The 17,356-nt window shown below is 44.2% G+C and overlaps 1 protein-coding gene and 1 long non-coding RNA gene across 3 annotated transcripts in view; both read right to left on the bottom strand.

Moving 5' to 3' along the window:
- Sik3 (SIK family kinase 3) overlaps positions 1-17,356 on the bottom strand; it is a 210,170-nt gene that overhangs the window by 142,612 nt on the left and 50,202 nt on the right. The gene's annotated exons all lie outside the window — the stretch shown is intronic.
- The window catches only part of LOC120094333 (uncharacterized), a 108,244-nt gene that overhangs the window by 41,011 nt on the left and 49,877 nt on the right, over positions 1-17,356 (bottom strand). The window contains exon 2 of the long non-coding RNA XR_005488642.2: positions 1-17,356. This exon is cut by the window's left edge and continues 41,011 nt beyond it; it is cut by the window's right edge and continues 25,722 nt beyond it. This is a non-coding gene — a long non-coding RNA (uncharacterized LOC120094333).

Here is a 17,356-nt window from a genome sequence, read left to right as displayed (position 1 = left end):
ACACATTGATTGAAAATCTCTGAGGTTATATATAAAAAAGTCCATCACCTGGGTCTGGGCATAGTGGTAAATGCCTTTCATCCCAGCTCTAGAGAGCCAGAGACAAGCAGATCTGTGTATGAGTTTAAGGCCAGTCTGGTCTCCACAATGAGTTCACAGCACCCAGTGACTATAAGACCCAGTTCTTTAAAAAAAAAAAAAAAAAAAAAAAAAAAAAAACCTGCTCCAGGTAGGGAGAGATGGCACAGAAATTAAGAACACAGGTCATTCTTACAGAGACCCAAATCCAGTTTCCCACACCCTCATGGTGGCTTACAACCATCTCTGTAAATTCACTTCCAGGGGACCCAACAGCTCTCCTGGCCTCCAGACACCAGGTACCCATGAAGTACACAGATATACATGCTGGTAAAATACCCACACCATTAAAAAGAAAAAGCAATGTGTTGTTTGCCTTTCCCTCTCTAATACACTTATACCCCAAGGCCATTCTAGTAACCAGACCAGACCAGCGTATGTACCTCCCCCTTAAGTAACTCACTGTAAGCTCTCATCCACACATCCATTGCTTACAGCTCTGTTTGCTTGCACAGATGTACATATGTATGTATGTATGCATGCATGCATGCGTTCTACATGCATGACTTCCTCATGGAGATCAGAAGAGAGCATCAGATCACCTGAAACCCGCGTAGACGGTTTGAGTTACCATGTGGATGCTGGGAATCAAACCCAGGTCAGATGGGTTAGTAAATAGGATAATGGCAGAGACAATGCCACAAACTGCGTATAGATACTTCCTGCAGCTAGGACATAAACAAAGTAAAAACCCTTACGGGGGTAGTAGGTATAGCTCAGTGGTAGAACACTTACCTAGCATGTATATGTTGTGGTAAATATTAAAAAATGGGTAACCCTTCATTCCGTGCTGGTAATGGCACTGTTGGGCCACATGGCGCTGCAGGGTACTTTTATCTCAGCAGCTCCACAACCAACTGACAAAGATAAACCGCCCACCTATAGATTGACCTATAGAAATCCATCCCTTAAGAAATAGTCATAACGGGCTGGAGAGATGGCTCAACGGTTAAGAGCACTGACTGCTCTTCCAGAGGTCCTGAGTTCAAATCCCAGCAACCACATGGCAGCTCACAACCACCTACAACGGGATGCTCTCTTCTGCAGTGTCTGAAGACAGCTACAGTGTGCTCACATATAAATAAAATTAAAGAAAACTTTTTTTTTAAAAAAAGAACTATTCCAAACAACTCACCATCTATGTAGAGATACATGCGATGGATCGTTTACGGCTGCCTCCATGTTGCCTCCGCTCCTTTCTCTTCCCTCTCCTTCTAAAACCTCTGTTCCCACCTCCCTTTCGTGAGTATATTGTGTGGATGTATTGTGTGGATTGAGAATTTAACATATAAATCTGATTGCTAAATTACAGCTTATTGAGTCCTGATTTCACCGGGTAGTTGGGAGTTTATACCTTAGCTACCAGGGAGCAGTTGGAGTGTGGGCAGGGTCTGTGGCAGGGAGCTGTGATGGGCCAGCGGTTGCTGGACTTCTAGAGCCCTGATTTTAGGTTAGTTCCACATAGCCCACCGGTGTTGGAACTAACTGTAGGGAGCAGTGTGGCAAGGTGCCACACTGGAACGACTCATGGACCGCCTAGGTCTGAGAGTATGCAGAGGCAGCGTGGAGTCGCTGAGGTAAATGTACCCTGCAGTGCCATGTGGTCCAATGGTGCCGGTATCAGCACGGGATAAAAGGTTACCCATTTTTTAATATTTACTGCAACATGCATAAAGCCATGAGTTTGGTCCTTAGTATGTGCATGCTGAGTACAGAAAGAGAGAGACAGAAAGACACAGAGTGACAGAGACAGAGAGACAGACAGAGACAAAGAGAAAGACAGAAAGGGTGACAGAGGGAAAGAACTAGGCATAATGATGGATGCCTACAATCTCACTCACATGGAGGATGAAGCAGACAAGATGACCCTGAGTTCTGGGCCAGCCTCGGCTATATACAGCAAAGGAGGAGGACCTATCAAAGTCACACAGTCATTATACTGCGTGTTTCTCTGTTTAAAAGGAGGTATGCTTTTTTTTTTTTTTTTTGGACAACCCTCCTCTTTTTTTTTTTTTTTTTGGTTCTTTTTTTCGGAGCTGGGGACCGAACCCAGGGCCTTGCGCTTCCTAGGTAAGCGCTCTACCACTGAGCTAAATCCCCAGCCCTCTCTGTTTAAAAGGAAACACCAAAAAGACTCAATCCCTTCAGTGTGAATCCCCTACAATTTGGGGTGATAGATAGATACATCTTATAAAGAAATGCACATTGTTTTCTAATTCTCAGATATTTTATTTAAATAAAAATGGGGTTTTTGTTTGTTTCTTTGGGTAATAGAAAAGTAGCTAAAAATGAGCAAATGTTCCTTTCAAATTCTGACATTTGTAGTCCAAGATGGAAACACAGTAACAATAACAGGAATCATTTGTCTACCTTTCTGCATTTCTTCCGTCAGTGGGCTTCTGTTTCCTTTTTTCAATTTTGAGATGTGAAGAGGATGTCATCTCACAATGTAATGACCAGGATGGCAGGCATGGACCATGGCAGTAGGTACTACAGCTAGATTCTACCACTAGTCCGGTAGGAGCATTTAAAACATCATCTCTCACATGATGCTACAAATACAGGTTGGAGGTGCACACATTCACACTATTCTCTGCAGTGCACACATGCACGCCATTCTCTGCAGTGCACACATGCACACTATTATCTGCAGAGGCAAGCTATGAAAGAAAGTGAATGCATGCTCTCAACACCGGTCTTCCTTGCAGAAATCCTTAAAGTCCTTCCTTACTCTGGTCAAGCTAGGCAACAAATTAAAGCGTCTTTAAAGACTTTATTTTTAAGATACTTAGAAATACTTCCTCACAAGAAAGAGCATATGTTATAGATAACAGAAAGCAATAAGCTTCGGCCATCTCTCAAGTCATAATATAGGTTATGTCTTATCCTTGACCTAGAATTTAGTAAGCACTCACTCATAAATATTTTGATTTCTCTTAAGCCTAAAACCTACTGTCACATATTGGTGTATTAAATAAACAATAAGCCTAATCCTGACCCCTGCTGTTCTTGATTCCCCAACCCCACCGTCCAAAAAAAATTATTTCTACTCTAATTTCATCTTGGAATACAACCACACACACTCCAGAAAAGGGGGGGTGGGGGTTGGGGAGGAAAAGAGGAAAGGGTTGACCTCACATCTCTGAGCAGTTGAAATCTATCATAAGGTCCATACACCGAAGTTCTCTTTTTCACCTGATTCAAATCTTACTTAAAACAGGGTATAGTGGCACACACCTTTAATTTCAGCATTCAGGGGACAGAGACTGGCAGTTCTCTGTGAATTAAGGACAGCTTGGTCTACACTGAGAGTTCCAGGACAACCGGGACTACATTGAGAGAGCTAGTCTCAAAAAACAAAAACAAAAAAGAAAAAGGAAAAAAACCCTTACTTTATATTAGAATCATTGTTGTGGCTAGAGAAATGGCTCAGAGGTTAAGAGCACTTGCTGCCCTGGCAGAGGACTGGGTGTTGTTCTTAGCTCCCACACAGTGGCCTCAGGCACCAGGCATGAATGCAGTGTACACAGGCTCTTGCAGGCAAAACACGCATATACATAAAATTAATTAATTAAAAGTTTTAACCATTGTTTAAGTACTTATCTGATAACATGCATCATATGAGGAGAGAAAAACATGATTTACGGCAAGCACCAGGAGCGAGAATAGTATAAAACACAAACATTACAAAACGATTCAATAAAATGTTAAATCTACTCATTCAAGAACAAAGACCCGGGTTGGGGATTTAGCTCAGCGGTAGAGCGCTTGCCTAGCAAGCACAAGGCCCTGGGTTCGGTCCCCAGCTCCGAAAAAAAGAAAAGAAAAAAAAAAAAAAGAAAGTTTCATGTCACTGGCAAAAAAAAAAAAAAAAAAAGAACAAAGACCCTTGTATATTTCAAAATAATCTGTGGTATTTACAGTGGTATCCTGGACAATACTTAGTGCATTTAATGTACACACCAAATACAAGGCCCTTTTTGTAAGCCGATCAGCTCTGTGGTGCACAGATCCTTGAATTCAAACATGTACTGGCTCTGGGAACCTGGACAAGTTCCTTCCCCAAGAACCAGTCTCCGTCCATGTGAAATGAAATTAATAAAACTTCATCGTGGGGATATTTTCTGACATGGAATCAGTGGGTAGGCATGCACGTAATAAGATGCGTAAGTTAGGATAGCATTTGATGACTGTTACTCGATGTGTGGACCTATGTGATCAGTTCTTCAAACACGATGCAGCTGCTTCCCTCCGAGCTTCTTCCACCAAGTTCCTCCCACTGATCCAGAGATAGGCACTGCTGGTTATTTTTGGCCTGTTCTACAGCATAATGGAATCGGGCCACATATACTACTTGGTGTCTGGCTTCTTTCATTCTATGTAACCAACAATTCTTTAGATTCATCTTTTTCTGAGTAGTATTTTATTGTTTTCAGTTTGGGAGTTGAACTCAATTTTTTTTCAAACAATAAAAAGACATAAAAGTAAAATTCACTTATTATAAGTATTCATGATATGGACTATCTCAACATCAGTATTAACACATTAATATATGAAGCCCTGGCTGTTCTAGAAGTCACTCAGAAGACTAGACTGGCTACTCACAGAGAACTGCCCTCTGCTTCCTGAGTGCTGGGATTAAAGGCATGTACCACCATGCCCAGAATACCCATAATCTTTTATATCTAATAGACACTTTCTAATTCCACAAAATATTGAATCTTCAAAACTAAAGATAAGTTTCTAGACCTAGATAGCCAGGAGGTTCTGTACCAACAGCACTGCAGCCGTATGTCTGCCAGACTGTGGCCTCAGCATCCTTCCACAGGAGCTCCTGACACACGGTGGAAGCAGTTTCTAGCCATGGCCAGCGCTACTGAGTACAGTCAGATAATGAGGCAATGTGCTAAGGCTGTAGCCTTACATGGCAACACAATTTTGTGGAATGGGAAACAAGGCCCAATACTAAAAGTTCATCTGAAAGCTTTTGTTTGCTTGCTTACTTATTTGTTTGTCTGTTTAAGACAGTTTCTCACTACATAGCCCAGGCTAGCCTCCCAAATGCTAGCTGGGATTAAAGGCATCCACCTGACTAACTGCCTTATTTTTTGGGTCTCATTAAGTTGGCTAGGTTGACCCAAAATTGCTGGGGCAAGTAATCTTGCATCAGCCTCCCAAGGCTGTGATTACAGGTACACATCACCATGTCTAACTAAGTCATTCTTCACTACTCATGTGTACAACATATAGACTTTGCTAGAACCCAAGACACGTTCTTTTGGAACAAGAGAAAAAGAAAAGGTAATGTGGTAGAGTGCTTGTGAAAAGCTGGGGTTTTACGCCCAGCGCCATAAAAGTCAACCCAGCAGCTCATTCTTACAATCGCAGCACTCGGGAGGTGAAGGCAAGATCAGATATTCAAAGGTCATTCTTTACAACTCAGCAAGTTTAAGACCAGCCTGGGATAAATGAAATGTTTAGATGGATGGATGGATGGATGGATGGATGGATGGATGGATGGACAGACGAATAGACAGATGGGTGGGTGGGTGGATAAAAGGAAAGAAAATGAAGGGAAAAAGCAAATAAAAAGCAATACCATAGATACAGTTTTTCATAACAACATTAACAATACGCATCATTTCCGGAAATTATGATACCGGAGCATAGAAATATTCTTAAAGAATCTCAAGGAGAAACAGACTTAGAACGAAGGACCTGCGGAGATGTGGGGTCACAGCAGCCCTATGTGAGGACAGTGGCCTGCACTTTTACAGCTGTCCTTCTGGGCTGGATGGCAGTTGGGCCTTGTGAACTCTAGGCAAGTGGGTTTCCCAGCCTTCTTCCCCTACAGAGTCACACTAAATAGCTCAGGCTGGCCTTGAACTTTCACCATCCTGGTCTCAGTCTCCTGAGAAGCTGGGCTCCCAGGCCTGCACCCAGCCAGATCAGCCTTCACTGTGGCTTACAGAGAATCAAAACTCTTGAGGTGGGTGTCAAAAATCAGGCTCCTACACGGCACTCCTCGTGGCAGTTAGGAAATAACTCATGGTTTATTTTTTCTCTACAATTTGTTAGAGAAAAAAAGAAAGAGGGAAAAAAATCTAAATATACCCTCTTCAAGAACTCAAAATAATTGTATTTAGCAGTAGTGTGGGCCTTTCTCACACAAGAATGAGCATACTGATTGTAATTAGTCCATCACATAATTTGCCCTTAGCACATGTCTAGTTTCTCTAGAACTCCTTTGTCTCCAAGTCAAAGGCAGAGCAAAGAGTACACTAGACAGCCTACCAAACAGAACGTGCACACATGTGCAGAGTCCAGAAGACAGCGCTGGGTTCCCTGGAGCTCCGGTTACAGGCAGCTCATTGTAAACTGCCTGACATGGATGTCAGCAAGTGAAAGTTAGTTCTTGGCTCGATCAGCAAACATTCTTAACCATTCAACCACTTCTACATCCCCATGTTTCCAGTTTTTAAAAACTTAGTGGTGGAGCATGGTGGCATGCACCTTTAATCCCAGCACTCGGGAGGCAGAGGCAAGATGAGTTCTGTGAGTCAAAGGCCAGCCTGGTCTACATAATTGAGTTCTAAGATGGTCACAGTTAAATAGTGAGACCCTGACCAAAAACAAAACAAAACGAGAAGTCAGTGGTAAAAAATCAAACCTGAGTAAAGAACACTGTTATTCCCACTCTACACCACACACACACACACACACACATACACACACACACACACACACACACACACACACTAGAATATCAGACTACTAAGGTGGATCCTAAGTTCCTGGCCGTAACTTTGGTTTTAACCAAGGGAGAGACAACAGGACAACAGTACTTTCATCAAGGCCAAAGGCAAAGAGAGCATGACTGAAAAGTCTGAGAGACTCTGAGCTCTCATAAATGCTCTAATGTATCCTCATGCCATTTAACAGGAAGGACGACTGCCAAGTAGCCCTACTGAGTAATTCTGCCTAACACATTACCAGTAGGCCTTGTCCTCACGCAGCCCGCAATAACAATAAAAACCAACCACAGAGATAGCAAAGCAAAACAAGACGAGGGCTACATGACTCATGGGGAAAATTGGGATGTTTGAGTTCGAAACAGAGAGTCATCACTGAGGACCAGAATAAGTCTAGAAGTTCACTAAAGATGGGCAGCAACTTAAACAGGCCGTCAGGGAAGGGTGTGAGGAGGGGAGAGCACTCTGCTCCCACACAAAGTCCTGACCCTGCTCACGAGGCTACTGGCAAAGGATCTGACTCTGACTCTTTCAACAGCATTCAGCAAGAAATATGAATAAGATGAAAACTACAGAGAGACTCTGGGTTTCTGCACTTCCAAACCGTAAGGAAGGAAGCATCGAGGTGTAAACCAGGCAAAGCAACCCTCAATGTCTCAGCTAAGGCCAGCGGCACAGGGACGTCTGGTGGAGGTTCTAGTTACACAAAACATTCAGAGTCAGCTTCCTGTGTGACAGGAGTGATAGACCTAGATGAAGAGACATCTTCCAAGGCAAAGAAAAAAAAGATGGCAATCTAGCACACGCACCTGCACGCACACACAGACACACAGGCACACAGATACCCCAACAGAAGCACGCAGAGCCAATGACTTGATTCGAAGGCTGGTCTCCACGCCAGCAGACAGGGTAGCTCGTGTCACCTATTTTCTGTTTCCACCTGGCTTCTCAAACTCCAATACATTGAGAGCCATGAGACTGTACCACTTCAAGAGTTCTAAGTTTTCTAATGTCTCCTCTTCTTGTGTGTTCTGGGGAAAGGAACTATTTTTATCTGATTTCTGAGCACAAAGCAGGTAGAAACCTTAGCCAGAATCATTCACACCTATGAAAGCAGATGGCCTGTCTAGGGACTCTCCTTATGGTACTCCTGACCTTCTGGATCTGAAGACAAGCTACCCCCTGCCTCCAAGCAGTCTTCATATTTTCTCAGCCTTATCTGAACCCACTCAAACAACCAAAGAACCACTCAGACTTTTACAAAATACCGACCATAACGATTTATATGAAAATCAACATATCTGGCCCTGATCTAGAATAAATGACTCTCCATTTGCATGACTCCTCTGATCATTGCTAAAAATCCAACACTTCTTTCTTATAGATGATGAATCAAGGTCAGAATGGCTGAACTATGTCTCCACCCACTTGAAGGGAGGGCTCTGGAATTTGAGGATATCCTTGAAAAAGCTGGGCATGTTTAAGTGTCATGGGACAGTCGGTAATAACAACCACCATAATCATCACCATCACCACCACCACCACCACCACCACCACCACCACCACCACCACCACCACCACCACCATCATCTCTGGTCCATTAAAAGATGCCCACCATCTGTCTTGATTACAAACATAAAATAAAGTCCTTCACTGTGAAGTAACCATGGACCAGCTCTGCAAGAGAGCCCCTGGCTTTTAGAGGAGGATACAGGTAGACTATAAACAGAAATGCTCTCTGTTCTCAGGTTACAATGTTTATCTATTTACTTACTGTTCTCAGAGTCTGATATTTATTTCTCTATTTACTTATGTATTTCATTTTTCAAGACAGGTTTTCTCTGTGTAGCCCTGGCTGTCCTGAAAACTGCTTTGTAGACCAGGCTACACTCAAATCACAGAGGTCTGCCTGCCTCTGCTGGGCCACCATGCCCCAGCTCTTTAGATTGTAATTTTAATTTGTAGTATTGTTTTCAAGATATCTCATTGAAAACAGCAATTTTTAAATTTTTTAATAGTTTAAAAGGTGCCAAGTCATAAGCTGTCTGCGTTTCAGCAGAGGTGAGGAAAGCATGAGAGACCTCAGTGAGGAGAGCCACAGCTGAGAAATGCCACTGTCACCTCCAGCAAGCAGAGCTGGCCCAACAGGAAAAGTGGACCCTGATGCTCCAGCTCCACTCTATTGCTCAAACAACAACAGCGAGAGAGCATCTCCCAAGTTAGACGAGCTTTAAAATATTGTCAGCTGGGGCTGGAGGCTGGGAGGTGAGAATTCACAGAGGACTCAGGTTCAGCTCACGGCATTCATTAGCATCAGGCAGCTAGCAACCATCTTCAGCTCCAGTTCCAGGGAACCTGATGCCTTCTACCGGGCTCTGTGTGCACCCGCTTGCACACGCACACAGACACACAGACACAGACACAGACACACACACACACACACACACACACACACACACACACACACACTTAGAAATCACAAAAATCAACATTTAAAATGTTGTTAAATAGAAGGGAAGAAAAATAAACCAATTTTATATGATTTTATATGAATATAGCTACATATTAGCTAACTAAACCTGAATGTCAAATTTCAAAGGGTGTATTTTAAAACAGTAAAAATTGCACATTAAGGACATTCTGTTGTAATGACGAACATCTGTTGAATTCCTAATACACAGTGGGCACCCAATTACATGTTTCGTGATTACCTGATTTAACTCTCACAAGGACACTGAAGAAGTGAGGAGCTGCTATTACTTTACAGAAGAGTAAGGTTTGGAGCTGTGCCTAGAGCACTCAGTAAACAGAAATGCAAGCCAGTAATATTATACTGTGTGAGCCAAGAGTTAAGCTAGGAGTTGGGTATAACACAGCGGTACCACCTTTCTTCTGAATCACTGACCATATACATAACCATAAGCCCATCATAACATTGCACTGTCCATAGATAATGTGACAGAAGGTGGTCAAGAAGGAAATGTTGCCTTCTAGGTGCAGAGGCCAAGACAGGTTCCCTAGGAAAGGTCTGCATGAGCTAGACGCCACATGCAGGTCGGAGCTAAGTAGAGTAGTACACTCAGCTGAGGCCGGAGTCGGCATGGAAGAGTGGCAGTGAATGGGCCTAAGCACCTCGGGTAAAGACTGCTCCCGTGGAACTCAGGTGTGGCTCCCAGCACCCACATGGCAGCTCACAGCCACCAGAACTCCAGTTCCTAGATCCAGTGCCCTCTGTTGGCCTCTCTGAGTATGCACACATATAGGTATAAACACACACACACACACACACACACACACACACACACACACACACACGGGGGGGGAGGCAATTAGGTTAACACATATACAAATAAAAAAAATTTTAAAAATAATGTAGGCTTTGGGCCATAATATAATCTGAATATTCATGTAAGAAGTTTGGATTTTAATGTCATAATCATACCTTTTGATTTTAAAGTTTTACTATGTGTATATCAGAGGCTGGCCTGGGATTCCTGACTAAACCTCCCAAGTGCTGGCCCTGCAGGTGTGAGCCACCACACCCAGCCCCCGTGGACGGTTCTTCTCTTTTTTATAGCATCTCTGTAAGGTATATTTAAAGCACATCAACATGATGCTTTGATAGACAGCAGACAGACCGCCATCCCACACAGTTACCCTCCCCCTTTGGCAAAAGCACCTATGAAAACCCCTAAATAAAACATCATTAACTATAATCTTTATGCTGTATATGAGGTCACTCCATGTATATTTTAAAATCTAGGCTAGTATTAACAGTCCCTAAGTGAACTACACAGAAACAAGAAAATGGGAGATCCCCCACTGTGAGAGCATCAGGAGGGAAAAAAAAAAAAAAGACAATAGCAAACCAGGTATTGTCACACATGCCAGCGATCCCAGCACTCAACAGAGGCTGCCAGACCAGCCTGTCCTACAGAGCGAGCCCCGGACCACAGTCTGACCTCTCAGGCCATGCTCCAACAGTACAATTAAGTTCTGGTTTTCTCGTCGAAATATAACCCAAGGATTTCTCAAAGTATTTGCCTTTACTCACCCTACTTTTTAAAAAATCTTTCTCCTTCCAATTTGCCATCTCTCTATTGCTCCTTCCAGGAGCCACCCTCCCATCAAGGGTCCACTTTTGTCCTGAGCACACACATCACCTTTAATTCTCCTAGAGGGTTTTTGCTATTATCTTGGGCCTGTGACCTGCCCTTCTGAGCTTCAAACAGCCCTGTTGGGATGTCACAGACATAACATTTGAGTCTTCTGTGTACAAAGCCTGTCCATAGTGCCCACCCAAGCACCCTTTCCCACTAAGCCTAGTACTCAAGGGCAGCTCCTGCCTCCTATGGCTGAAACCCATTTACAGACAAGTCCTGGATGTTCTCATTTGTGCTCTGTGATTCTACTGGTTGGCAGATGAAACATACCCAAGCTCATCGCAGGCTAGAAAGGGAGCAGTTAAAAGACCGGAGGGGTGTCTCACCCACAGCCCGTCTACATGTGTGCAGCTTAACCATCAGTACGTGTGTGGAAGTTGATACACAGCACAGGTCTTTGCCCAGTCTCAGTACCAAGAATCCAGGCTCCATGAACACAGATGAATGAAGCCAATGGACATAAAATTCACATCACCTTTAAGGAGCTTTACTTCCCAGGACTCTCCTCGTTTCTGACTTTCACAAGCTTTCAATAAGCATTTCAGACTCAAACTCAGCTCATGTGAATGACGGCCAGCCCTAATTAAGGAAAGCCAGGTGGCTAAAATGCTGGGAGATGAAGCCCTGACTTAAAATAATTAATCTCTCTCTGTTCAGCTGAGATGTGAAGTGCAGCACCCAGAAGAAAAACAGAAGACTCAGTCAATGACGGCATGTAACTAAGCTAATTAAGATAAAGTCTTTAAATTGTTTACTTAGTAGCCGCCAAATTCTATAAGGAAAATAAGTGTTGCTGTAATTACGTAGCTTTGTATCTCATTAGCTACCACAGTGGAAGATTATGTATTGTGCAATAATTATATTTGTTGAGCCAATAAAATCAAACGCTACTGTCAGAGAGCTGTGTTTGTATGCCCCTTACAACAGTAAATCTTTTCCCTCTTTCAAAACTAAGCCAGGCCCAGAAGAGTTCCTAAAACCATCTGCATATTCAAATTATAAACTATTTACTTGATCAGTTTCTTCAACCTATGGAGAAATAGTTTCTGATTCAGCAAAGGCCTTTCTCAACACCTTACTAACCAGTTAGGATGCAACTCCACAGTGGAAGGGCTGGGAAGCTCCAATTCTAAGAAGAAAAGTACAAGAAAACTGCCCAATTCTAAATGGCAGCTTCTTTTCTCCATCTCAATACCACAATCTATAGTCGGCAGTTAAATCAAGAACCATTGCCATAGAAAGTTAAGGTTAGTTGGTTCCCAACTGTCTCTCCACTTACTGAATTTAAGCAGAATTTTCAAAAATACGGAAATCCAATGCAGGGCATGCTGGGGCACACTTTTAATACCGCACTTAGGAGGCACAAGCAGGAGACTGGCTAGTCAAACACAAGGAGTTCCAGGACAACCAAGTCTACACAGAGAGACCCTGTTTTCTGTCCTGGCCTCCAAATCCAACTTAGATTCCCCTGAACATCAATCATACTCTATAATCCTATTACCTTTGCTCTCCATCAGCAAACTCAATACCATGGGAAACAAAAGTCAATATAAACAATGTTTTCGTCCCCTTCCTATTCTCAGATGTGTGTCCTGCCTGACACACAGGTTTTAATTATCATTTAATTGACTTGAAGGTTACTTTCATAGTACAAGACTTCTGGCTCAGTAAAATACTTAAGTCTAAGGAGGAGAGCAAGCTTTGGAAATGCCAATTACTGGGGGGGGGGGGGGGGGACCACAGACACAAGAGCCCTGAATGTAGTTCTTAGCAATGTTGTCATCAATGACAAACAACAATAAAACAACAACAACAGCCTATGACACTATTGTAGTTTGGGGATGCTTCCTTTGCTAATTTGTTTCCTTTGTTTTGAGACAAGGTCCCTGTTAGAGCTCAGCTGGCCTCTCTGCACTAAGGAAGACTTTGTACAAGTAAACCTCTGGGCTCCATTAAGGATCGGGACCGCAGGCCTATACCTCAGCACCTAACTGTATCTCTGCTTTATGAATCTGGGGAACAGGAATGTGATGAGGAGCTCTATCACGCTTAGTACTTATAAAAGTCCACCTCAGTAAGGGCAACAGGCCTGTCCCATTCTGGTTCTATCCATTGCAAAGCACAGTATCTCAAGCGCCAAGTCCTGCATAGGCAGATTTGAGTCCCGGTGAGTAAAGCTCAGTTATGACTCATTTAGACAAGCCAAGACTCGCTAGCAAACAAGTAGGCTGCTGGCTTGAGATTGAGTGATACAGAGCACAACAATGGCAACCAGCAACAGTGCTTCCCTCTTCAGGGTCAAAAGACACGAAGGCTTGGCCGGGTATTAGTGGCCCGATCCCAGCACTCACGAGGCAGAGGCAGGTGGATCTCTTTTGAGTTCGAGGCCAGCCAACAGTGAATTCCAGGACATCCTGGGCTACATAGAGAAACCCTTTCCAGAGAAAAAAAGAAAAAACAATTTCAAAAGAAAGTTGGGGGGCTGGGGATTTAGCTCAGTGGTAGAGCGCTTACCTAGGAAGCGCAAGGCCCTGGGTTCGGTCCCTAGCTCCGAAAAAAAGAACCAAAAAAAAAAAAAAAAAAAGAAAGTTGGTCACTTTAAAGATAAACCTCTTCACACTTTAATCAGTTGGGGGGGGGGGTCACATTTGCTAATTCACACCTGTAACCCACCAGTGAAGAGACAGAAGTGAGGAATGCAGTAACCTGAAGGCTGAGCTACATAGTGAGTCCCAAGCCTATGGGGCTACAAAGTGAAAATTTACCTCAAAAAAGAAATGAAAAGAGGAGAAGAGATGAGAGGAGAGGGGAGGGGAGGAGAGGGGAGGGGAGGGGAAGGGAGGGGAGGGGAGGGGGAAGGGTCAGATGTGATGGAACGTGCCTTTAGCCCAGCCCTGGGGAGGCAGAGGCAGATGTTCTCTGTGAATTGGGGGCCAGCCTGGTCTACAGAGAGAGCTCCAAGCCAGCAAGGCGAGACTGTTTCAAGTCTGGTGTGGAGGGTGAGGTTGGCTTGGGAGTTAAGAGCACTTGCTAGTCTTGCAAAGGTCCTTGGTTCCAACCTCCATTCCAAGGGATTTGATGCCCTTTTCTGGTCCCGGTGGATATCATAGCACACATGTGATACTCATACAAGCAAAACACTCACAATACAAAAAAATAAATCTTTGAAAAGGCTGAAACTGTTAGTCCTGGGACTGCTGCTCAGCTGCTGAGAGCATCTATGAGTTCTTCCAAAGGACACAGACTGCTTTCCAGCATGCACATGACTATCTGATGACCCAGTTCTAGAGGATCTGACACCCTCTGACCTCCATAGGCAGGCACCAAGCACACAGGCCATGTGCAGACATACATGTAGGCAAAACTCCCCTACATATGAAAACAAATAAATCTTAAAAACAAACAAAAAACTTAGCATCTTGGTAGACCAGGCTCTCAAGGCCCTAAGCACCCAATTCCCACCAATTCCCAATACACACCCTAAAAAACGTTACTGTCAGATAAGTTTTGGGGCCAGCAAGATGGCTCATTGGGAAAAGGTACTTGCCACCAAGTCTGACCTGGGTTTGAGTCCTGGAATCCATATGATGGCAGGAAAGAACTGACTCCTAGACATTGCCCTATGATCTCCACACATGCACTATGACACATGAACACCCCCACACATATGTACATATACACAAAAAAATGTGTGTATTAATACATAAAGAAGTAATGATACAGTAGCACGTTTTAGATTTATAATAATGAGACCTCTTATATCAGACACTAAATAAAACTAAGATTTAAAGAAGGCAAGTCAGGGAGACGTGGCAGTGCACTTGAGAAGCAGAGGCAGGTGAATCTCTGAGTTGAAGGGTCTAGTCTACCTAGCAAGTTCCAGGCCAACTAGAGCTACAGTAGTAAGACCCTGTCAACACACACACACACACACACACACACACACACACACACACACACACACAGAGCAGTAAATAAAAAAGACCTGATAGTGAGAGTAATGAACAGTGTTATCTGCAAATCAGCTTCAGGAGTCCCTCGGCTACCTTTCTTGTCCTAGAACAACTGAGACAGTGTTTGATTAAAAGAAACCTAGCAAAGGAGCTCTGGTTCCAAAGCTGACAGCTGGCCATGTGCAGTCGCCCCGTGCAGACTCGGCCCGCTTCGCTCCTCTCACTGTTCAAAGGCGGAGCAGAAGCAGAGCTTCTGTCTAAGGACAGTTTGGAAAAGACTGTCAATCTATATCTGCTTTGGGCGGGGAAACTGTCTGTTCAGCAGCCAAGGGGCATGAGAGGAGAGTGAGATGTGGCAACACCCTCTGGCCTCAAGGCCACGTGGGCTTGTGGTTTTTCTTTTACTACCAGGGCATCGTGTTCAAAGTTAGAGCCCTCTAAGCCCTGAGGAAAGCCACGCTGGGGATGCTGGGAGTGGCCCAGCCCAAGGCAAGAATGGCTGGCAGCCACTGAGAGTCCCCACCTCTGCCCTATAAAGACCACAGCTGGGAGCTGGCTGACCCAAGCCATTTTAATCTCCTACTAGAACCTCAAAGATGGCTTTCACTGGAGGCTCTAGTGTGAAGCTAAAGTCAGAATGCTTAGTCACTAAGTATGCTGTAGGAGGTGTCTAATTCTCCAAACAAGAAGCGAAGTTTCCCTCTACACTGCCTACCTAAAGATCAGAGTGGGAGACCCATAACACTTTGACTGGCCATGCAGCTGACTATCTTGACCACTCCAGATTTCTTGAGAAATTCTGAGTATTGAACTAGTTTATACACACTGCCTTAAGCAGTCTGCCCAGGACTCTAGTATCTGTTTCCGAAAGCTGACATCTGATCAGCCTGTGTAAACATACACACACCAAACCGATCAAACTGGATTCCAAATCTCAGAGATTTAAAACAAACCTGCCTGGCATGGTGGTATACCTTTAATCCCAGCACTCAGAAAGCAGAGGCAGACAGATCTCATTGAGTTTCGGGCCAGCCTGATCTACATAATGAGTTGCAGGACAGCCAGGACTACACAGTGAGACCTGTCTCATTTTTTCTAACATGAGGAAACTAGATTGGAAAGGCACAAATGATTTGCAAAGGTCACACAGCAGAATAGGAACAGGAGATGAGAACCAGGGGTCCTGACAGTCTCTGCTCATGATGGCAGCCACAGGCAAGGAGAGAGCCCTACTATTCACCAGCACAAGTGGAGGGGCCACTTTCCCCTCCAGCTGCCTATCCTTTAGAATACACAGCCCCTCTCTGTTCTTCACAATAGTCTGTGTGGTAACAGGCACTAAGTCATATTCAAGGGTCATTTACCAAGCATGACACAATACTGCGGCAGAATGCCCGTGTGAGGCAAGCAGCGAGATACTGTGAGAAAATAAAGGCTTTCTTAGGGCCATGTGATATGCGTCTCACTTCACCACTTGCTGCAGGAGCTACCTTGAGGGCAGAAACTCTTCACCCTAAATCAAGTGTGGTGACGCCATAAATATTTTGAGTTAATACCTACAATTCTTCTCCAAGACCTTAAATTAGTACAAAAAGCATACTTTCATTTCTATATCAAAATATGTCCAATTTAAAATTAACATCAATCCCAGCATGGAAGCACTCACTGTGGTAATCCTAGCACTGGGAAAGTTGAGGAAAGAGGATCATTAAGTCCGGGGCCAGCCTGAGCTATTTAGCAATATGCTTCAGAAATAAAAAACAAAATAAGCTGAGTGTAGTGACACCGGCCTGTAATCCCAGCACTCAGGAGCACAGACAGGAGAGTAAGAGTTATAAAAAGGATGGAGGAGGGAAAGGGGGATGGAGGAGGGAAAGGGGGATGGAGAAGGGAAAGGGGATGGAGGGAGGAGGGAAAGGGGGAGGGAGGAGGAGGGAAAGGGGATGGAGGGAGGAGGGAAAGGGGGAGGGAGGAGGGAAAGAGGGATGGAGGAGGGAAAGGGGGAGGGAGGAGGGAAAGGGGGAGGGAGGAGGAGGGAAAGGGGGAGGGAGGAGGGAAAGGGGGAGGGAGGAGGAGGGAAAGGGGTGGAGGAGGAGAGAAAGGAAGATGGAGGGGGGAAAGTGGATGGAGGAGGAACTGTGGATCATCCTCCATTATACAGATCTTTTCTTTTTTTTTTTTTGGAGCTGGGGACCGCACCCAGGGCCTTGTGCTTCCTAGGCAAGCGCTCTACCACTGATCTTTTCTTTTAAAAGTAACAAATCTAAGAGGAAAAAAGTTACCACTAATTTTAACTAAATAATATCACATCAAGAATTCACGAAATCTGAACACTTGGACAATTTGATGT

This window comes from Rattus norvegicus, chromosome 8 (genome assembly GCF_036323735.1).
Source record: "Rattus norvegicus strain BN/NHsdMcwi chromosome 8, GRCr8, whole genome shotgun sequence".
NCBI lineage: Eukaryota > Metazoa > Chordata > Mammalia > Rodentia > Muridae > Rattus > Rattus norvegicus.
The sequence above is the reverse complement of the archived record's forward strand: the minus strand, read 5'-3'. Positions and strand labels throughout refer to the sequence as shown.